Source organism: Misgurnus anguillicaudatus, chromosome 1, assembly GCF_027580225.2.
Source record: "Misgurnus anguillicaudatus chromosome 1, ASM2758022v2, whole genome shotgun sequence".
In the NCBI taxonomy this organism is placed as follows: Eukaryota; Metazoa; Chordata; class Actinopteri; order Cypriniformes; family Cobitidae; genus Misgurnus; species Misgurnus anguillicaudatus.
The window spans coordinates 23,868,440-23,892,195 of record NC_073337.2 but is presented as its reverse complement, the minus strand read 5'-3'; the positions used below and the strand labels follow the sequence as shown (position 1 = coordinate 23,892,195).

General features: G+C 36.6%; 1 long non-coding RNA gene across 1 annotated transcript in view; it reads left to right on the top strand.

The window, feature by feature from the left end:
- LOC129432773 (uncharacterized) overlaps positions 1 to 23,756 on the top strand; it is a 109,341-nt gene that overhangs the window by 5,404 nt on the left and 80,181 nt on the right. The window contains exon 2 of the long non-coding RNA XR_008640255.2: positions 1,200 to 1,337. This is a non-coding gene — a long non-coding RNA (uncharacterized lncRNA). The remainder of the gene's footprint in view (positions 1 to 1,199; positions 1,338 to 23,756) is intronic.

The window sequence follows — 23,756 nt, the reverse complement described above, 5'->3', positions numbered from 1 at the left end:
GATGACTGCAATAAACAAACCCCCTATATTCTTATAAAGACTTATTTCAATACAAACACACACATTGACAAAGGGATGTTTAACTCTGCAGCTTTGCCAGGGTACCTTTTTAACGTTAATCCACAGGAGACCTTATTACCTCAAGCCTGTTTGCGTACAGTTCGGCTGACGCATTGCTAAAGCTACCAAAGGGTTCAGCTACCCAATTATGTCAATAGCTCAGATTTAAAACGAATATGATAATGCAGAAGAAAGTTGCTAACTCCCATATCTTGAACTTATTAGCTAACAGGTGCTGTTTTCCTGTTGTCTTGTAATAAGTACGAAGACCGAGCTCCGTTTCTCTTATTGATTCACATTGACGTGCATGTCGAGAAGAGCGCTCCTGCGCTCAGCACTTATTTTCCAGTTCTTACTTTATTCTGAGCGTGTTGACTTAATCTGTTCTGCATGTAGGGTTTTGTTGACGCAGCATAATTTTGCCAGCTTTTTAAACAGGCTCGAAAAACACGTATGGACTCCTTGCAAACACACTTATTAGAGTACAAAAGATGTGCATAGCTATTTTCATTGTCAACATTTACTTGTGCACAATTATTCGGTTTTCTGGGAAAAGGCATTTTGTTTTACTCTTTAAAAGAGGATAAGTAATTTTCCAGGTAGGACTGCAAGGGTGGAATGAAGGCCAAACTGAGGGTCTGCACTTGTTCTGTCCTTTCTGTAATTGGCTTTGCAGCTACGTGTTCGGGTTTACAAAAATCAAGCATTGATCCATGCAGTGCCGCAGGCTGTTTCACAGCATGTTTATAGCTCTCCTTGCACCTGCGTTATGTAGGGTAAAAGGAAGTGATGTCATAATCAGTGACATGACCCATCATGTCACTAAAAAAATACCAATTTTGTAAGATTAATAACTATGATGGAGGAAAAGGATTTGAGATGAATGAAAGAAATTGTCAGTTAGTATGCTGAGGTAAATATTGAATTGTTAATAAGCAATTTTTATTGTTTTAGCATAAGATTTATGAATGCTGCACAGGTTTGTTATTTTCTATGCCGTGTGTTCAGTTATTCAGTTTTGTAAAGCAAACAATTGCGGCAAGAGTTTAGTACTTTGCATACTGTAATTAATCACAGCACTGCAGCTAATAAACTTTAAAAATGTTTGATTTTCACTTTAGAAACTGTTTGTCTATCAGGTTGTTACGCTGGGTCCTGCAGGGGTGACTCTGGATCGGTCAGGCATGTGAGCCGAGCACACTTCCGGGCGGATGCAGGTCATTTGATTCAATGGAGCTTTTGTAGAGTAGATAAGAAGGACAGTCACACAGGAAGAGGTAAGAGTTTGATCTTAAGGTGTTAGGATACTAAACTGATCTGTTGATTTGTTGTGATCAGCTAGATTACATTGTCAGAAAATATGTTACAAAACGGCACATTTTCTTTTATTGGGGTGGTGCCCTCAAATGTTCATTTTTGCGCCTTTATGGGTATACAGCACATTGAAATGTTGTATATTTTGGGTTATAATTTATAAGGACCTATTGTGTACTGTGAACTCAGCATTTAAAAAAGAATTACCAGCCAGCGCCAGCATTTTTTATGATCTTTTTTAAACTGACCAAAATATAAATATAAAACATACAATATATCAAATGAAAAAGAACAAACCCTGCTTTTTAAAAAACAAAACAAAAACCATTTCAGACTTGTTGTTTTAGAAGTTTCAAGGTCCATCCATATTTATTTTTTAATCTATTTTATTAGGGAACATGAAGCAAAATTTAATAAAGTTTAGTTTCGCGTGCGCATGTGAAACTATAGCATGCTCACGTGAAACTATAGCGCGCACACGTGAAACTATGGGGTGTGCACCTGAAACTATCGAGTTTAGTTTCGTGTGCGCACGTGAAACTACCACGTTTAGTTTCGCGTGCGCACACGAAACTTTCGCTTTCATGTGCGCACGCGATAGTTTCACGTGAGCATGCGAAACTAAACTTTAAAAAAAATTCTGCACATGGCTTCGCGTGAGCACATGAAACTAAACTTTAATTTTTTTTACTCCAATGTCACCTTAGGGGCTCTGTAAGATACAAACAGAAAATACAGGAAATATGTACAAAAAAATTTAGTAAAATGTTTAGGACTAAATGTCTTCTTTAGGCATCGTTGGTGTTTAGTGTGTCCTCTCTTGGCACTAAACACATCTTGAGCGATTTTGAGCAGAATGAAGTAAAAAGACTCAATTCCTTAAAATTAGAAATTAGAGTTTTATTTTATTTAGGTTTAAGAGATCCTGCAGTTTCCTGCTTTGCTTAAATGGAAGGGGAGTTTACCCTTAAAACTTGCACATCAGTTTACATTTTTATACAGTTTTTAATACTATATACACATTTCCTGTATTTTTTAAGAGACTGAGAAACAATTATATATGACCACTGTAACATTTCAAAAACAACAAATCTAATTCTGGCATGGAGGCCTAAGACTTTTGCACAGTACTGTATCTTCTTCTGTTCTTTTTATCACCTCTCAAAAATGGGTTGGTTTCCTAAAAAATACAACACTTTAAGCAAAAAACTGAGGTAATTGCATTTTTGTAAAGGACTGATCAAAACATACACAGAGTTTTTTTTTACTGTTTTTGGATCAGTGGAAGCTTCAGTGTTTTATAAGTTGGGTAAGAGGGCCACCTAGTGGATAATAGCGGAAACATGGATTGCCATAAAAACTTGTCATTGGTGGTGGAAATGTTTTCTCTTAATTGACGAGATAACTTGTCAATGGCAGGGAAAGAGTTGAGGACAAAATTTGTGCTAGTTGAATGTTAGGGATACAAAACATTAACTGTAGCCTACCTTTAAAGGTACACAATAGATCTTTAAGGTACACTGTAAGAAAAAAAACCCATACAAAACTACATATTTTGCCACTGGGGTGGTACTATAAGGTACAGTTTTGTACATAACATGATATAATGTTTACATTTTGTTGTACATTACTGTACCTTAAGGACCCATTTTGTACTTTTAAAGGTACAAAAATGTTTTGTACCACTAACATTCTACTGGTACAAAATTGTTTCTTTAAAGGTACATAATTGGTCCTTAGGGTATAATATTGTACCCCAAAAGGTACATTTCAATGTGTTTAGCCATAAAGGTACAAAAATTTACCTTTGAGGGTACCACCCCAGCAACAAAAAAGGTACAGTTCTGTATATTCATATTCGTATATGCGATATTCAATTAACTAATGAATTGATTAATGTATGTATAAACACGTAACCAAAACCAATCCCATTCTCTAAATGCTTTCTACCTTTTTAAGAGTAATGCCTGTGATAATTTTGACAGATGCACCATAGTCAATATGATGCATCACTTCTTTAAAGATTGTATATTTTTTTTTATAAACTTTTTAGCACTTTAAGACGCTTCCAGCTGGTAGTATGTGACCATGATGCCTTGAGCATCCACAAAAAAGTAAACAATTGTGACCCTGCCTGTGAAAACACAGCTAAAGTCTTTATTTATGATTTTCTGTTTTTTACATATAATCATCCTACATAATGCAAAAAACATTATTTGTAAATATAACCTTATCCTAAATATTGACTAAGTAAGGCCGGGTCAAAGATTAAAATTAAAGTTCACGGTGTGCATATTTGTATGCACTCAGATTCACATTGTGTTGATGTGTGGGTTCAGCAGGTGTGTGAAATCACAACCCCGTATTAAATCTAAATTTACCCTTCATTTCCAAGATGATGAATGGGAGATTGAGTATTTATTTATTTATGTAGCTTTACGTTGGGTTTCATGCCGCCTTACATACAGCTTGTTAATGCATTAGTATTCATAGGAACATAACTTTCACCTTAGAACGTGTATATATCACCACCTATCGAGTTTTTCATCTGCTCCCAGTATCACAAATCAGTAAATCTGCCTATAAGGGCCAGTATTTCAAACGTTTTTTATTAAAACAACCCGGCTGTGCCGTTATAGTAAAATATTAAGATCAGAGCCACATCGATCCTGTCTTCGTATTCCGGTTTGTTCTACAGAATCCAACTTGGCGGACATTAAATTTTTAGTATCTACTTATATCCAGCTGAATAATTTATCAGGCGGTGAGCTGAGTGAATCAGAAAACACTTGATTGTCTGCATGCTGGGGGTCTGGGGAGGTATTGAACCCGGAAAGATGATTTAGACAATGTATGGGATGGGAACTCAGTGGTACAAGACCATTGAGGAGAAAGATGATCGTGAAGATCACATCTGTAAAACCATTTCTTTACGCAGAATCATCCTGATTCAACATTTTTGTGATAAAGTAATAATAATCTGTAATTCTTTTGATATTGAAGAATAAACAGGATTCACCTACCTACCTTCCTTGACTATAAAGGCTTGTATGCCTTAATATTTTTTATCTTGTACTAAAACCTATTGATAGAAACACATTAAAGGGATTGTTCACCCAAAAATCATTTTTTCATCCTCATGTTGTTCTAAACCTGTACGAATTTCTTTTTTCTGATGAACACAGAAGAAGATATTTAAATAAGTTATGGGAAGGACACAGCTGATCGCAACCATTGACTTTCATAGTAGGAAAAACAAATACGATGGAAAGTGATGTTTTTAGTAAGTCACTGAGGTTGCAGATGTGTGACAGGATCAGTAATAATCAAAAACCATTTGCAAGAAAGAAATTCGAGAAAGAAATGTAGCCTCACCTCCTCCTCCTCCTGGCTGCCCCAGTCGTGTGATTGTTTTTACATTACAGCATTATGTAAATATGTGGATTGTGATTCTTCAGAGACCATCTGAGTATTAGAGAAGGCAATCTGGGCCTTTGCAATGAATGCGAGATAACATATGTCCACTTGTCATACACAAACTAATGGACATTAATACACTCGTAGCCAGACCCCATCAGCATCCTCGCCCCATTTGCGTATACCTCCAGGTGTCATTTAGGACGACCTGTGAATAGACATTATTAATGGAGCCCAGAGTGCAGATACAAGGAGCTGCTTAGCCCCAACCCTTAGCGAATATGAATAACAATGGGTGAGGGATCATTACCTCGGCCTGGAGGGAACGTTTAATCAGGTTTCGCGTAATGAAGGCACTTGCCGTAAATCGAGCACATGCATAATGTTCTGCTGACTTGAGCTTAGCATTGCATTAGCTTTTCTGCCACTGCCCCGTTAGCAGAGGTGTAATCGAGTTGGGGAAATATGATGAAGTCCAGAAGCAGGACCTTTAAATGTGTTTTTAGAAAGAGTGTGAAGAAAAGACAACATTGTTTTTTTTCCACTGTCATCATTGTACAGTAAAAAAATGCTGGGTTTTGGGTCATAAAGGGACGGACCCAACACCTTGGGTTTTAAACTAAACTAATCTGGGTTGTTTCAACCCAAAATGCTGGGTTGTTTTTGCACATGATTGGGTCAAACATAAAACACAATTTCTTGGGTAAATTTAACTCAACAGCTGTGTTTGCCCCTTTTTGACCAAATGCAGGGTTGAAAATAACCCAGCTTTTTTGTGTTATATTAAAATATACGATGGTGTGCCAATAAAAGGCTGAAACTGTGTTGATTTACCTACATTATGGTATTATCAGTAAAGACACCAAAACTCATAAGAGACCAACACCTTTTGCTAGGTGCAAGATTTTTCAAGGCAAGGCTTCATTTTAAGTCATATTTTTTTCTTTTGGTTTTCTTATGGGACATATGAGGTGGGATGTGACATAAGAAATTGGTATCCCTTTTATTAGCATTGAATTTCAGTCTTTCATTCTCAAGAGATTTCTATTAAAAATAAATTTGTTTTGATGCCTTAGACCGGCCCACTTTAGTTAATGACAGACTATAAAGTAATATAATTAAATCCTTAGTAGTATATAAGTATGCAGCACTGTTCTCTGAAGCCTTGTAAATAATATATTTGAAAAATACAATGAATTGCAATTCAATGCAAATACAGTGGCCTAAACAATTATGATTTTTGCCATGCAGCCCTACCATAAGGCATTTTAATATTATTCTTTAAACTTATACTGAAAGGGAACAGATGTGTTTGTGTTCTCTCCTATATTTCTATTTTCTTTAGAAATGGTGGGTCTTGAGATTACCTGTTGGTTGAAAATGCTTGGAAACGACTGATATACAATACCCAAGCAAGATTTATCATGTATGCAGGGAAAGCTGATGGAAAAATAAAATCTTTATTTTAATTTTCTAGTATACTTAAATCATGTATATTGTAAAATAACGTAAGGTAGGCCTAACTTGTGTCAATAAATATGTTTTACTTGGAAAAAACCCCCATCATATTCATATGAAACTTACTTTTATCCAATAAACTGAGATGAGTTTTGCATAAAATATATTTTTGTTTCTTGCATGAATAGGCGAATGATTATTAATAGACGATTTATTGTTACATCTATGACTTAATACGATTTGTAGATTTTTTTTTTTAGAGGCCATTCGTATGAAGTCGGCCTCAAGTTTATTTTAAATCTGGACGCGGGCGAGCGCACTCAGAAAAAAAACGTGTCTGAAATTAAACTCGTCACCGGCGAGCGCTTAGACGCTGCACGTCCTGCGTTTTCCTTGCAGATGTTAATGAACCCTAATGCAATAATTCTTTCAATAAGTGGTCGGGACTCGGGACACAATCAACATTGGCATAAACCGGTGGGGACATCTTAGGGGCGGCAGTGGCTCATGTTGGTTGTCTACAAATTGGAAGGTTGGTGGTTCAATCCCCGGCTCCACCTGACCAAGTGTCGAGGTGTCTTTGAGCAAGACACCTAACCCCAACTGCTCCCAACGAGCTGGATGGTGCATGGCTGACACCGCTGTCGGCTTATGAATGTTTAGTATGAATGTGAGGCAACCTGTAAAGCGCTTTGGATGGCCATAGGTCTGTAAACAGCACTATATACAGGCAGGCCATTTACCATTTACAATCTTTCACCTGCAAATTACGCGAGTGGGGCTGCTGTGAGTACAGGCAGCATAGGGACAACAGCAACCTTCAACCCTTGTGGCCAAAAAAAAACGACGGCCCACCGGGAATTCTCCCGGTCCTCCCTATGGCCAATCCGGGAGAATTACTATAGTAGTGTTGGGCAATATGCCCCATTTTGAGATCGTCATATCATCAGCCTGAAAGATCGCCGATACACAATAGTATCGGGGGCCGGGGAAATAGTTCACTAATTTATTTATTTGATAATTTTTTACTCATTTGTGACAAGTCACTTGATTAGAGGAAAAAAAAAGAAGCTGATTTACTCTAAGGGCAACACGATCACGACCGCAACCTTCTTAAAACTGATGCCATTAATCCGAGCGTGCCATTAATGCCCATGTGCTCTGAAATTTCCTGCGTGCGAGGGAGGCGGAACAACACACTAGGATTTCTTAACAGAAATGCAATATAATATACATAACTTTTATCATTGGTGTAAAAAAAACTTATAAAATGAGGTAATTAAATGACCTTAGAATGAGTCGTTTTTATGTACATGCACCATGGGTCCCCTTACTGTGCGTTCGCATCAGATGCGGAAGAGGCGGCAAAAACACGCTATTTGTGCGTAGTCGGATGCTTTAACATTTTGAGTTTACTCGCTTAATTCATGCTTCAAATTCTAGTCATTCGAAACATTCACGTGTAAATTCGCGTCATGTGAGTGGCTTATATAGCTTAAATTGAGTAAACTTACCAGATTGTTCGACCTCCTCGCTCACTGTCTTCCAAACAAGATCCTTTTTATTCCTGTAAAAGTACGAAGATGTCCCGTGTAGCAATGATGATTGTCCTCCATTGTTGTTTTGTTTTCCTGCCTCCGCTCGCTTCCTGTAATCACATCACTACTAGAGCAAGCTCCTGATTGGTTAACGCGACACGAAAATTTGCCAAAGTTCAGATTTTTCAACTCTGCAACGCTCAATCATGCAGCAACGCTCAATTTGCGCGGAATGTGCCATTCGCGAGCTCCGTGCCATCTACGCTGCGTCATTCACGCTTACTGCACTGCCTATTCACATCTTTGCATTGATTTAACATGTAAATCTCTCGCGCTTGACGCCTCTTCCGAGTCTGGTGTGAATGCACCATTACATGGAAGTCCCCGTCATGTTTCTACAGTAGCCCTAAATGGACAAACTGCTCTATAGAGCGCGTTTTATCCCTACGTTGTCTCAGACTACAACATGCTTGTCCTGTGGCAGCTACCGTAGCTTCTCATTGCGTTTCGAAATTGAGGTTGGTTGCCATTCATAATCTCACCACTAGATGCCTCTAAAACTCACACTGGACCTTTAAAAGTGTATATCTGATAAGTTATTTTTATTAACATGATTTTTCATTTGGGACTAAAAAAAAACTTCACAAAATCTCTTCTATCTGGTCTCATGTCCCTCGAGACTGTGCTTCACATGTTATTACAGGTCACTTTTTAATCATATTAACCCTTTGTCTAGCAAACAAAAGACTGTCGATCCTACATCCTGATCACAGAAAGCGAGTCTCTAAAAATGAGTTCTCAGAAAAAAAATGCTATTATGCAGGGAAGGACACTTTTGACTAAATATGATGGAGATAAACATGACCGAGTCTTTTAATTCTCTAGAGTTAATGCTGCACACGATTAAAGCTGCGGGGTTTACCCAGCTGTTGTGACTAATGAAGTGCAGCGGGGAACAGTGTGTGTCACTCTCATGTCCGTTTGATGTCCACACGCCTGTCCTTTGTACAGAGGAACAACAGCGGGGGGGTTGTTCTTCAATCAAAGCCAAACCCTGTTTAATCTAAATTAAAACTCTAATCTTGTTACTATGCTGACCCCTTGGTGAGGCGCACTCCCAAAAGGCCCTCTCAGCCCTTTGCCTGTCACTTACCCAAACATTTTCATCCAACAAAGACAAAAAAGTAAATAATATCTGCAGGTGGAGAATTTGGTAATGTTTGAACCTGGGGTTCCGTGGGTTAAAGTTGTGCAGGGTACGTTTCCTATCACCGTTCATACTGTATGTCTTCCATCACATTGCTTAAGGTTAGGATTTGGATATGGGGTGCTGATCCTGGATGAGATGGAATAAGCAGTTGATTTATGTGCAGAGCTGTGCTGATCAACATGTGACCTCCTGTTAAATCCCTAAAAAGGTGACTTTATAGAGGACAGGCCGGACCCCATACAGGAACCGGTTAAAGTTTCATTTCCATATGCATGAGATGAGCTGTTGTTATTTTAATGAAGGGCATCCTCCCTCGAGCAAATAGAAAAGACTGAACGGATGCTAGACATGCTTCTGTGATCAGCTCTAATAGTCTATCTTTATGAAGAGACGTGGTAGAATGAAACGCATTAAACTGATGCTGTGCATATTGAAGCCTTATAATTGCATATGTGAATCTTTACTGAGACAACCAAAAACAAAACAAAAACTAAAATGTCCTCATTTGACTCTTTTCACCCTAATTCTCTGGGGAATGAAACTGGAACGTTTGTCACACATCAAACATAAAATGTTACATATTTTTTGCTGTATTATTACTTCCCTTCTTGATTTTTTTTACTCATGTATGTTTTTACTACTGTACACAAAAGGAGATGTGAGTCTAAGGCCATGTTTACATTAGAGCATTTGCGTTTTAAAACGGCATTTTAAAATGAAAACGATCCTCGTTTATACTGGCATTTTTAAAAGAATCTTCATCCACACTATACACCACCATAAACGCATGAAACATGACCAATCACGTAACTGGGCATGCGCATATAAGTGTAAAATATCTTATTACTCTAATAATAGCTTACCTTTGCACGTTTACGCAGCCTAGGGGTGTGCGATATTGACAAAAAGTCATACATGGGTCCTTTGCTGGCAACTATAACAGGCACTATTTTTGAACCTATAAAAATGTGTTTGGGAAAGTCTTATACTGTTTTACTTCCCCCCTACAACATATTAATATGATTAATAGGTTAATTTTTATTTTATAACTAAACAGAAAGGTCTTTATGATTTAAAAAGAAATCATTCAAGTGAACAGTACTAAACAGTAGCGAACTTGAAGTAAAAATAAATGTCAGCAAATGCAAACTTTAATCAAACATAGTAAGAGGTGAAGTATTGCTTTAGCCTACCAGAAATGCTTATTGCATTAATTTTTAAAAGTGTGCGAGGTCCGTGCACGTTTTCGCTAGCAACACACAAATAGCTAAAAGTGCAAGCGCCTAAACGAGCATCATATTAATGACGTTGAGTTTATTGTTTTTATTAATTTATATTCACAAAACTTATCAACAAAACATCGATTAAAATTAAGAGACAAATTATCTGAAACGAAATTCATTTTAAAGTAGCAAACAAAACTTACATTAAACTGGAAAATATTCTGGGGCTTTACAAAAATACACACGTAATTACCATAAAGGGGCTCATATACAGTATTCAAACTTCTGATATTTTACAATATATGCATTACATTGACACTATAGAAATTATATTAAAATACATATAGAAATTGCTGTGGACTTATCATGACCTTAAAGTATTTTCCATTTTAAAGAGACACACACTTTTTTTTGAAAATATGCTTATTTTCCAGCTCCCCTAGAGTTAAACTTTAGATTTTTACCTTTTTGGAATCCATTCAGCGGATCTCTGGGTCTGGCGCTACCGCTTTTAGCATAGCTTAGCACAATCCATTGAATCTAATTAGACCATTAGCATCGCGCTAAAAAATAACAATAAAATAACAATAATAATAAAGAATTTAAAGTATCGATTTTCTAGGACGATATGGAACTATACTCTCATTCTGGTGTAATAATCAAGGACTTTGCTGCTGTATCATGATATTACGCAATGATATTACGCAGCAGCCGAAAATAGTCCCTTTATTAACTTTCAATGGCACTATTTTCGGGCAGTCCATATCATTGCGTCTGCTACAGCCATGTTACAGCAGCAAATTCCTTGATTATTATGCCAGAATGAGAGTCTAGTTCCTAACCATATCGGCCTAGAAAATCGCAACTTTTAACTTTTGTTTATTTTTAGCGTGATGCTAATGGTCTACTCAGATTCAATGGATTGTGCTAAGCTTTGCTAAAAGTGGTATCGCCAGACCCAGAAGATCGGCTGAATTGATCTTTGTCAGATTTATCCAGCGTGATCTCGCAATAATTTATGCGTATTTAACGAGTTTGCCAATTTGTATGAAGTGAATCATAAAAAAAACATGATTATTATAAAAAACAACAACGAAACCCTGCCCCTAACCCCAATTTCACAAGGGCAAAAGCAAATCGTACATAAATGCTGCCGTACGAATTAATATGAATTAGCCACCTCGTAAAATGCCTACGAATTGCCATGAGATATTGCCATATTTACCCTCAAAGGATAATTTAATCTGAAAAGTTTTAAAGGGGCCATGGCACAAGACTTTTTTAAGATGTCAAATAAATCTTTGGTGTCCCGCGAGCACATATGTGACGTTTTAGCTTAAACTTCCCCACAGATAATTTATTATAACATGTTAAAATTGCCACTTTGTAGGTGTGTGCAAAAATGTGCCATTTTGGGTGTTTCTTTTTAAATGCAAATGAGCGGTTTGTTGCAATTGAAACTCAATTGTCCTGTGAATTATTTTCTCTCTCTCTTTCTCTCTGCACTAAATGGCAGTGCTGTGATTGGATAGTACAGATTAAGGGGTATTATTATAATAAGAGCTCCTTATGACTTCATAAAGAGGGACAAATTTCAACAACCTATTTATAACCCCATGTGCTTGTAAAGAATGGTTTACCAAAACTAAGTTACTGGGTTGATCTTTTCCACATTTTCTAGGTTGATAGAAGCACTGGAGACCAAAACATAGCACTTAAATATGAAAATAGTCAGATTTTCATGCCATGGTCCCTTTAAGTGAAGATCATCTTGGGAATTTTCGTTATTAAAACAATAAAAGCTCAAACAGCGGAGAGCAGATATATTACTTGCTTGGATGACATTTTTTATGATAAATCACTTTTAAGATGAAGTACTAACTGTCATGTCAATGTACAATGACAGATCAAAGACACCATATTTATCTGCTCATAGTAGCGGAGTGAAGCACAACGTACATAAATACATTTACTCTGCAAGTAACTGCAATTTTATGTTTTGAACAGAGATGGCGATAGAGAGGCAAAATTATGGATTTAAAGAGCACCTATTGTCCGATTCATGTTTTTAAATTTCATTTGGTGTGTAAGTGTGTATTAGTACATGTTAACGATATGCAAAAGGTAGAAAACCCCAAAGTAAACGATGACGCGAATTATCGACTCCAACTTAAATCTCTTGTCTTGGACGACAACAAACACACGGATTGACCGATATTATCATAATTCCTCCCGCTTCGGACTTACAGCCTGTAAGAAAATTCCCGTTAGCAACCAAATCTTTCAAATATGGTAAGGAGCATCACAAAAAAAGGTATTCAGGCCAATCACAGCGCTTTTTAAATTTGTGCGTTTCAGGAAGAGAATGAAATCTGGAGCTACAAAAATGTACGGTATGTGGAAAATAATCAGTTTTTTAACATAAACCATTTAAAATGATACCAAATACACAAAATAACCTTTGTGTTTTAGCAATGAAATAGGTGCTCTTTAAGTGTTACACATGAATAAAATAATTTTATTGACTAAACAGTTGACAAAATAGTGTTATAGAAAGTATAAACCTGCATGCATGCATACAAATATGGCATGATGGGAAGGTGACTTACTTTCTCTAAGATTGATTTGGGTATCAAAACAAAGCTGTTAAGGACATAACTTCAAGTCTAATAGTATCTATTTTTAGAGTTCTGAGTAAAAAAAAATACAGAGGACAAATTCACACAAGACTTATCTAAAAAAACCTCAAAGTTAACACAATGTCTCCTTTTGTGCTTGTATTCCAATAACCTACCTAAAAATTATGCAGCGGCAAAAGTTATATGAATCGTAAGTAATGAAGGAACCTGTACCTCGCAGGGATGATAAATGCATGAAATGAACTTATTATTCAAACAAGATGAGCGCACAAGCATGAGATCCAAAGAAAGCCTAATAAGATGGGGAGAGAGGATTTTGTCATCCTTTCATCTCTTTTGGGTGAGGGTGGGATATAAATGTGTCATGTCAGTGGGTATCCTGCATCCCCCCTTTATTCTAACAAACCACATAATTTGTTCATACACTCACCTAAAGGATTATTAGGAACACCTGTTCAATTTCTCATTCATGCAATGGTGTAATGGTGTGGGGGATGTTTTCTTGGCACACTTTAGGCCCCTTAGTGCCAAATGGGCATCGTTTAAATGCCACGGCATAGCTGAGCATTGTTTCTGACCATGTCCATCCCTTTATGACCACCATGTACCCATCCTCTGATGGCTACTTCCAGCAGGATAATGCACCATGTCACAAAACTCAAATTATTTGAAATTGGTTTCTTGAACATGATGATGAGTTCACTGTACTAAAATGGCCCCCACAGTCACCAGATCTCAATCCAATAGAGCATCATGCTATACTATCAATATGGGCCAACATTTCTAAAGAATGCTAGTTATAAAGCAGAGGCACCAGAGACCTCTTGAAGTTGTGGATTAAATCATATTTTGTAGGGTTTTGTCTACATTCAGCCCTGCTGGCATCTCACTTTCTGTGCAAAGACTGAAAGGTGAGAACTATTGATGGTTTAATTTTGGCTCTCAAAATAACATTTCCCATCTGTAGGTCTGAAAACAACATTTTAAATAAAGGTCACCGTTTCATAAATAGCATGAGCTAAAATAGACAGGATTTTGAGGGGTGTTTTTTGGCATTGATACAGTAAAGCTAATTTGGTAACAAAAATATAATGTCAGCCGCTTGCCTGTGTTGCCCATAAGAGTCCAGTCTAGTATTGTTACCGTGAGCCTGTGGGATTGCATGCCTGTCTGTGTGCATGTGTTTATGGGTAAGATTTTGCGTATATTTTAAGGACCAAATGACCCCACATGGATCGTAAAACCTTAAATTGCCTGTAATGTGGAAGGATAATGGTTTAATAAGCATACTGAATGATGTTTTAATAAAAATTCAAATAAAAACAGATTGTTGTTAAATAGTAAATTTAGATGATGAAAATATTATTAGCTCATTAAAAACACAAACAAAACAAAAGTAAATACACCACAAATGTGTGCGAATGAAATAATGACTCCTTTGACTTCTCATCCAGGCTCATATCACTCACTGTCACGATTTTCACATTCAATTTCTCTATAGATATTTCAGAAACTCATTTGAAGGTGATTTTTCTCCCGATCCGCACCCCCCGGCTGGAGCTCTAGTCATATACAGCTCTCCCGTAGGCGACCGTAACCGCGATCCTGAGCTGTACTATTTGATTTAATTTGAAGGGCCATCTGTAATCCCCTGCAGTACCGACTGAATCCCAGGGCTCGTCTGCTCTGCTGCGGTGTGCGTGTTTGCCCGCTATTGCAGTGCAGAGCTCCTTTGTCATTTAGATCTCTCTCTCTCTCTCTCGCTCTCTCTCTCTTTCGAAAAGCCAGAGGCTCTCTGAGCAAGTTTTAAAGAGTTTTGAGCTGCTGCTTACCTGCAGGACTTCACATGTGACCGTGCCTCGTGGGAGTATTTCTCTTTTAAATCATGAATAATTCATTATAATCACACAATTACATGAATTAGACATGCACAGAATCGCATAAATCAGTGATTTAATCAGGAAACACAGGCATTTGACCCTTTTCAATCATATTTGTGTATTTGTTTTAGATTATTCAACTGGTTTTGCTTCAGGATCCAGATTAGGACATGAATCCACACTAGGGGAGCCACGATTCTCCAAATCCTTGATTCGATTACATTTTAGATTCTAAGGTCACGATTCGATTCGAAACTAGATTTTTTTTATTTTTGAAAGCACAAAAAATGCTATGCCATTTTTAGACTACACTGTAAAGAAATTCCGTAGAAATTACAGTGTTACTGCAACTGGGTTGCCGGTAACTTACTGTAGATTTAAATTTATATTATTTACTGGCAACATTTTGTTAAAAGTTAAATGAACATTAAACATTTACAAGTCTTTGTCTTAACAGAGTAAAACTAAAAAGACAGCATCAAGCAAAACATTCTGGGAAACAAAATCTGAAGCAAAAAACAGAAAAAGGTTGATGATGATTTCTAGTCCATGCTTTGCATGAGGCTGATATTGTATAGTTTTATTCTGTAAAGATAAAGACTTGTTAATATTTAAAATGTATTTAACTTTGAACAAACTTTTGCCAGTAAATAACATAAATTTAAATCTACGGTAAATTACCGGCAACCCAGCTGCAATTTCTACGGAATATTTTTACAGTGTAGACTTTTATGAAATATAATATCTGACCTTGAACCCGGAGATGCCCTGCCATCTTAGTCGTGCTGCCAGTGGAAACATATGGTAGACTCACATACCTTATAAAACGAAACTTCCTGTCAGTACTTTGCACCTTAAAAACCCGCTTTTATTACCGTCAAACAAGATTGTGAGACTATACCCCAATAAGTCATGTTTAAGTGCTGTTTTCATAACTCTTAAAGCAACACCAAAGAGTTTTTTTTATCTTAAAATAACGTTTCCAAAAAAGTTTCAGTCGTTCATCCACTCGAAACAGGGTGAACGGCACTTTTACATTCGCTTTGCAGCCCTCTATCGGCCAAAACCGCACTAAAGAAGTTTCCAACCGTCGGGTTGCGGTCTTGTAGTTCAAGTGAAAACTACAAAAACTTGCTTTACGGCAGAACTACAATCCAGTCAGAACCAGCTATGCTGCAGTATTTACGACAGTGGTAATGGACAATTACGCTTCTAACCTGTAGGGGGAGCAAAGAGCAAAAACGCTTTAGTGTTGCTCTAAGCAACTGAAATAAGATGTTGTTAAACTTACTAAACAGATCTCAGTTCAGAGAAACGACCGGTCCTGGCACAGACGTCGTTTTGCTGTGCACGCGTGCTCTTATTGAGTTCAGCTGAAGTGGGAGGCGCTAGCTGTTTTTTGTTTCCCACGTAAACAGCAGCTCGCGTAGGGTATCCTGCATCTGCCATGTTATCTTTTGACTGGTTAGATGTTAGAGGAGGTTGACTCGCAGCACTCAATACGTGTTTTTTTTCCCGCTTGGCAAGCCGACCGGACGTGAAATGTTTTTTAATTCGAGGTTGTGACTTAATGTCGATCAAATTTGACACCCTTAATCAACACAATATAAAAAGTGTATAAATTGTTATTGTAGAAAAATAATTAAAATACGTTAGGAGGCACGTGTCAAATATTTTTACATTAAATAGGAATGAAGTAGTATAGGAAATAGTATAAAGTAAAATGACAACTTGTTAAAAGGATAGTTCACCCCAAAATGACAATTCTGTCATCATTTACTCATCCTCAAGGTTTGTTACAAATCTGTGTACATTTATTTGTTTGGCTGGACACAAAGGAAGATATTTGGAAACAAGCATGAGACGGGAGCACCATGGACTTCTATAGTAGGAAATAAGAAGACTATGAAAGTCAATGGTGCTCAAAAACGGCTTGGTTACAAACATTTCTCAGAATATCTTTGTGTTCAGCAAAACAAATTAATTTATGCAGGTTTAAAACAACTTGAAGTTGAGTAAATGATGACACAATTCTCTTTATTTAGGTGAACTATCCCATTCATGCTATAGCATTGGAGAACCACTGACTTGGATCTTAAAGGGACACTACACTTTTTTTGAAAATATGCTAATTTTCCACTTCCCCTAGAGTTAACATTTGATTTTTACCGTTTTGGAATCCATTCAGATGATCTCCGAGTTTGATGGTACCACTTTAAGCATAGCTTAGCATAATCCATTGAACCCTATTAGACCATTAGCATTGCGCTCAAAAATAACCAAAGAGTTTCGCTATTTTTCCTATTTAAAACTTAACTCTTCTAGTTACATCGGAAAATTAAAAGTTGTGATTTTTCTAGGCAGATATGGCTAAGAACTATACTCTCATTCCGGCGTAAAAGTCAAGGACTTTGCTGCCGTTCCCATAAAATGATATTACGCATTGCCAAGGGGACTATTTTCGGGCACTACATGATATCATTGAGGATCGAGAGTATAGTTCCTAGCCATATTGGTCCAGAAAATCACAAGTTTTAATTTTATGCCAGTCTTAGTACACAATGTAACTACAGAAGAGTCAAGTTTTAAATATGAAAAATATCGAAACTCTTTGTTTATTTTTTTAGCGTGATGCTAATGGTCTAATCAGATCAAATGGATTATGCTAAGCTATGCTAAAAATGGTACCGCCAGACCCGGAGATCAGCTGAATGGATTCCAAAACGGTAAAAATCAAATATTTAACTCTAGGGGAGCTGGAAAATGAGCATATTTTCAAAAATTAGAGTGTCCCTTTAAAGAGATTTTACCCATTCATTTACCCCACTTATGTTGTTTTAAACCTGTTATGTTTTTTTTATGAACACAAATAAATATGTTAAATGATGGTAAGCACACTGCCATAACCATTGACTTCTATAGTAGGAAAACAAATATTATGGAAGTATTGTGATAAATATTGAATGTTTGTTTATTCGGTTACAAAACAAAATATGTACAGAAAATTCATTACATACAAACAAAAATAGTAACCGAACAGGTGTAGGCTGAAGCCGCGGCTTATTGCGCCTACCCTATTTACAAAACAACATCTACCCATCACATTTTAAACATAAACAATACCTGCATAAACATATACGTAGATACACACATACATACATATATATACATATATACATACATACACATATATATACATATACATATATATACATACATACACACATACATACATACAGATATTCATATACATACACATACATTGCTTGCATTGTTTTATTTTATGCACAGCAATTATACATAAACAATTTTCTTAAGTATTCATATATTTATCAAAAATTAAAATTTTAAATTGTTTTTTTAAATAATGAATGGAATTGCTCCTCTTAAGTTTATCGGTGAGACCATTCCACAAATTGACCCCTTTTACCGAAATAGTATTTCTTTTAAGATTTGTTCTGACCATTTGTTTTTTAAACATGTTCTCTCCTCTTAGGTTATATTTCAGGTCCCTATTTTCAAACAAACATAGTATATTTTCAGGCACTACTTTCCTATTAACTTTGAACATAAAGACAACAGTATTGAGACTAACTAGATCGGGAAATTTCATTGCTTTAAATTTACAGAATATTGAGTTTGTCGGTTCATTATACGGTGAGTGATTGACTATCCTTATGGCTTTTTTTTGTAAAATAAAAATTGGATCTGTGTTTGTGATGTAAGCATGTCCCCATATTTCAACACAGTAAGACAAATATGGAACAAAAAGAGAACAATACAGCATATACAAAGAAGACGTATTTAGAAGATACTTGGTTTTATGTAATATAGCAATTGTTTTGGACAATTTTGATTTAACATGAGCGATGTGTGGTTTCCAGGATAATTTATGATCTAATATTATTCCAAGAAATTTGTTTTCATTCACCCTTTCTAGTGCCACATCATCAATCTTTAAGCTCATGCTAGTTTCAATTTGTCGATTACCGAATATAATATACTTAGTTTTACTTGGATTCAAAAATAATTTATTTCGGTCAAACCATTCCTTGATTCTGGATAGTTCACTAGTCACGTCAATAATTATTTGGTGAAGATTATCCCCAGATACATACAGTGTTGTGTCATCTGCGAATAGAACACATTTTAGCAAGTCGGATACCTTACAGATGTCATTAATATAAAGAATAAACAACTTAGGACCAAGTAAAGAACCCTGGGGCACACCACAAGTTACTTTACGCATTTCTGATTGATGCTCATTAAAATATACATACTGGTGTCTGTTGTCAAGATAGCTTTTTAACCATGAATAAGCACGGCCTCTAAAACCATATTGTTCTAATTTATTCATTAGTAGTTTGTGATCTATGGTATCGAAAGCTTTTTTGAGGTCGACAAAAACACCCAAAGTAAAATACTTTTTATCTAATGCAGATGCTATATGATCAACTAATTTAATTACTGCCATTGAAGTCGATCGACCGCTCCTGAATCCATATTGATCATCACTTAATATCTTGCATTTTTCTATGAAACTATCAAGCCTCTTCAAAAAAAGTTTTTCCAGTATTTTTGAAAATTGGGATAATAATGAAATTGGTCTATAATTTGAATATAAATGACTATCACCACTCTTATGAATTGGAATAATTTTTGCCGTTTTCATCTGATCTGGAAACACACCAGAATAAAAGGACAAATTGAAAATATAAGTCAAGGGTTCTAATATTAAATGTATTATATTTTTAACTAGTTTCATATCAATATCTGTCCAATCAGTTGACCTTTTATTTTTGAAACCATTCACAATCTCCAATATTTCATTTTTGGTAATGTCAGACACATACATAGAGGAAGAGTTCCTGATATTATATTCAAAACTCTTTATGTTTTTACTTTTTGTATCAGTAATTCCTTTTGCCAGATTGAAACCAACATTAACAAAATAATCGTTAAATTCATTTGCTATCTCCTTTGGATTTCTTATAGGTACTTCATTATCATTTATAAAATAACTTGGACACTCTCGTTTGTTATTTGTTTTTTTTAATAATTTTGTTTAGTACTTTCCAAGTTCCTTGCATACTTTGCTTTTGCTGTTCTAAGAGTGTGTCAAAAATGATAAAGAAGATATTTTAATAAATGATGGAATAAGCACACAGTTGACGTACCTATTGAATTTCATTGTATTTGTTTATCCTACTATGGAAGTCAATAGTTACAATCAACTGTGTGCTTACCATCATTTATCAAATTTTCTTCTTTTGTGTTTATCAGAAAAAATACATTCATACAGATTTAGTACAACATGAGGCTGGAAAAAGGATGACAGAATTTTTGGGTGAACGATCCCTTTAATGGTTTTACTCCATTACATGATAGTACTAAAGTGACTTTAAACGCCCTCTAGTGGTTGATTCCAGTATTGCTTGTATTCTCCTCTACTGGCTTTAATCTGCGGTGCAGTCAGAGCTCGCTCAAGGTGAACAGCTGCATCTATGAGCAGCAGGTTGAAATAAGACCCTGGAGAGCTTTTTTCTTTTCTTTAAAGTGTTCAGTCAAGAGAAGAGCGATTCAGATGCCCAAATTCCTTCACCTGTGTCTTTGTCATCCGTGCACTTTATTCTGAATTTAACAATTGGCCCTGTAGCTTACACGCACAGCGGTGATACAGCAAACATTCAAAGTGTTTTATGGTCCTTGGTGAGCTCTCCTCATTTCTTGCCGTAAGCCAGTTGGTTTAATTAGAGTTGCTTGCTAAGGCAGGCATCGGTATTAATTATACTTGGGGTTAGGCTACACTTACTACCACACTTCTTGGCAAGTAGCCACAACTTTTGCATGATTTGCATGCACATTTTTTGTTCTTGTATGTTTAGAAGACATCAATAAAAAGCACATACCATAACTAACCCTCTCTCTCTCTCTCTTTCGGTCTCTCTCTCCCCTGCTTGCTCACTGTAATAATCCTTTTCTATCTACCGATGCAGTGAGTCAGCAGTAATTATGAGTCCTGGCTTTGACTCCCCCGACCCTTTCGTTGTCCTCTCACATCTATAAATAACAACAGTGATGGGTCAGCACGTTACCCACATGAGCTCCACAACAGCATAGCAAATGAGATCCCATGAGCTGTGTGCATGCCAGAAGTAAAACTATAGGGTTTACTGTATGAAGATCCCTGCTGTAGACTTAAAGATAATGTAAAAGTGCATATACCTGTATATGCAGATGCAGCATGCTTGTACCCAGGGGGACCCAAACTTGTTATTAATATGTATGTGTTCATCTATTGAGTGTAAATGGGCTATCCGTCAGGCTGTAAGCGTCGACGTCAGGGTTGTAATGGGAGCGCTGTCCGTGCCGCCCCGATCGATCCGCAAGCAGAGAGGCTGATAAACGAATCGAGTCGGCCTGAAGCTCGAGATCTGCTGCGGAAGCAGTTAAGGTGTCAAGTGGGCCGAAGTAAAGTGAAGGTTTGATGGCTTATGTGCACCCTCGTTGTTTCCCGACTGCTTGCTTGTTATTTGCTTTTTTAGTTTATGTGAGCAATTAGAGAAGGCCGTTCTCAGTCTTGTTTTTGGTCTGCTGCGTCTGTTTAATATATATATACTATAATATAAATAAAAATCTACATCTTTCTGCACCTTGAAGGATCTCAAGCTTGAGGAGCTTTGGATTTAAAGGGATAGTTCACCCAAAAATGAAAACTATAAAACGTCTCATTCTGGTTCTTCATTATGGTTGAAACACGTTCTAAGCCGTGATTAAATACCCCGGTTCAGATCGCATTACATAAGTATCACTGCGCCACTGTTGCTGCGTACTGATTGCTGTGTCTTTAATCATATTTTTTATTTGTCTACAATTGCACAATTAATGGTGATATTCATATAAATGTCAATAAATATTGTTGAGTCATCTCGTCAATAAAGAGAAAACGTTCCCTGAGGGTTTCTACCTCCAATCTATATTTTCACTATTGTCCACTAGGTGGCGATCTTACACAACTTAAAAACTGACACATTCACTCAACACTAAAAACACAGTGTAAGTTTTGATCTCTTACTAAAAAAATTCTCCGCTTTTACCTGAACATTTGAAACAGTTTTTTTTAAGTTGAGGGTCTGTTCTTTCATTTAATATATTTTATGTTTATTTAAAGAAGATCATTTTTCTGGAAGGCATTAAACTAAAACTGGGTGGCAACTTAAAAAAATGCTGACGGGGAAATATTTAGGCATGCTTACAAGCTTATTTGATCAGTTGCACAATATAAATGTTAATGTATAAATTAGATGAATGTTGATTTATGAAAATAAACATCACAGTCTTTCATTGTGTCTTTGCTGCATCTGTGTTGTTTGAGAACTGCGCTCTGTTGCAGCCACACTTGATTCTGAGGAACTACTTTGTTTGGCGGAAGAGTAATATTTGTACTATTATAATTACAACTTATTTGTGTTTTATTTTATGAAATACTGCTATGCATATGAAGAAACCATTTTATAAAAGCAATAAGCCGTGCGAAGTAGAGGGTTTATGGTGCATTCACACCAGCCGCGGTAGATGCGTCAAAAACGTGCTTTTCGCACGTATTGTAACGCTTGAACATTTGAGTTTACTCGCTTCATTCGCGCGTGAAATTCTAGTCATTCGAGACTTTCACGCGGAAATTCGCGTCATGGGAGGGGCTTCTGTGACTCCGCTGCGACTCCACTCGCTTTCTGTAATCACGTCACTACTACAGCAAGGTCCTGATTGGTTAACGCAGTGCGGAAATCCGCCGAAGTCCCCCGGGTTAAACAACGCCCCTTAGCTGTTATAAAATGCACTGGTAACCCACTGCTTCTTGGGGCTTATTGCCATATTCTGTTCTCTCTTTTTGTTTTAAACCTGTATACATTTGTTTGTTCTGATAAACACAAAGGAAGATATTTTGAGCAATGTTTGTAACCTAACCAAACAGAAGCCCCATTGACTTTTATAGTATTCTTTTTGCCTCCTATAGATGTCCATGGTGCTTCTGTTTGGCATGGTTATAATATTCAAAATATCTTCCTTTGTGGTCATCATTACAGGTTTGTAAATGAACTATCGCTTTAACTTCAATACAGATAAATGTAAATTCATTGTATTACACCAAGCGTTCCTTTTATTTGGCATGTTTAAAGATGCAGCACTTCCCTCACACTTCTTATATATTCATGCTCAATGTGATGATGAAGTTCAGATCACATTGTGTTTCGGGTAAGGATTGTTTGTATCGACAAGGCCCTTGTGTTTACAGAGTGAAGCTGTTGCTTTTGTTTGCAATGCTGCCGAGTCTCAAGGACATGGATGGATTTTAGTCAAAGTCATGAATATGTATTGGAAATTATTTTCTTCTTTTGTTAAGAATTCGAACGGCTTTGAAGGCCACTGAAGTGTTGAGGAAGGCGAGAGCGCTCCGTCATGTTCATTCGCCGACACAGAGGTGCTCAGTATTAGACTTTCTGCCTTGCTTCACAGGGCTCGGAAAGTCTCATTTTGAGTATTTCGGCTTTATGGCTGCTGGGTGTTAGAGACCCTTATTGCACGGAGGAGAAATCTTATCCAGTTGGAAAAACAAAGAGTTTCTGCCTGTGAGATATTTTATATTCCTTTGGAGCCACTTAAAGCTCTGGTATTGGGTTTTAATGTAGTATTTTGCATACAACCAGAATCCTCTTGGCTTAAATCAAGCCGTATTGTGTAAACCATATCTGACCTTTTTTTTTAAATTGTTACATCTTACAAGTCATATTATTATTTGTTTTCTCGTTTAATGGTGTTTCAGAGAGCCTCTAAAATCGAAATTGTGATTTAAGTTTTATGGCTTATTTTCTTTGGAGCTATTTTTTTAAGGCACCAAAAGTGAAATGAAAGACATAATGGTCAAAATATGTAACCCAGCTGTCACTGGGGCTGAACCTTTTCAAAAAGTACAGCTTTGGACCTAAAAAGTACTCAAAGGTACATATTGGTTCCAA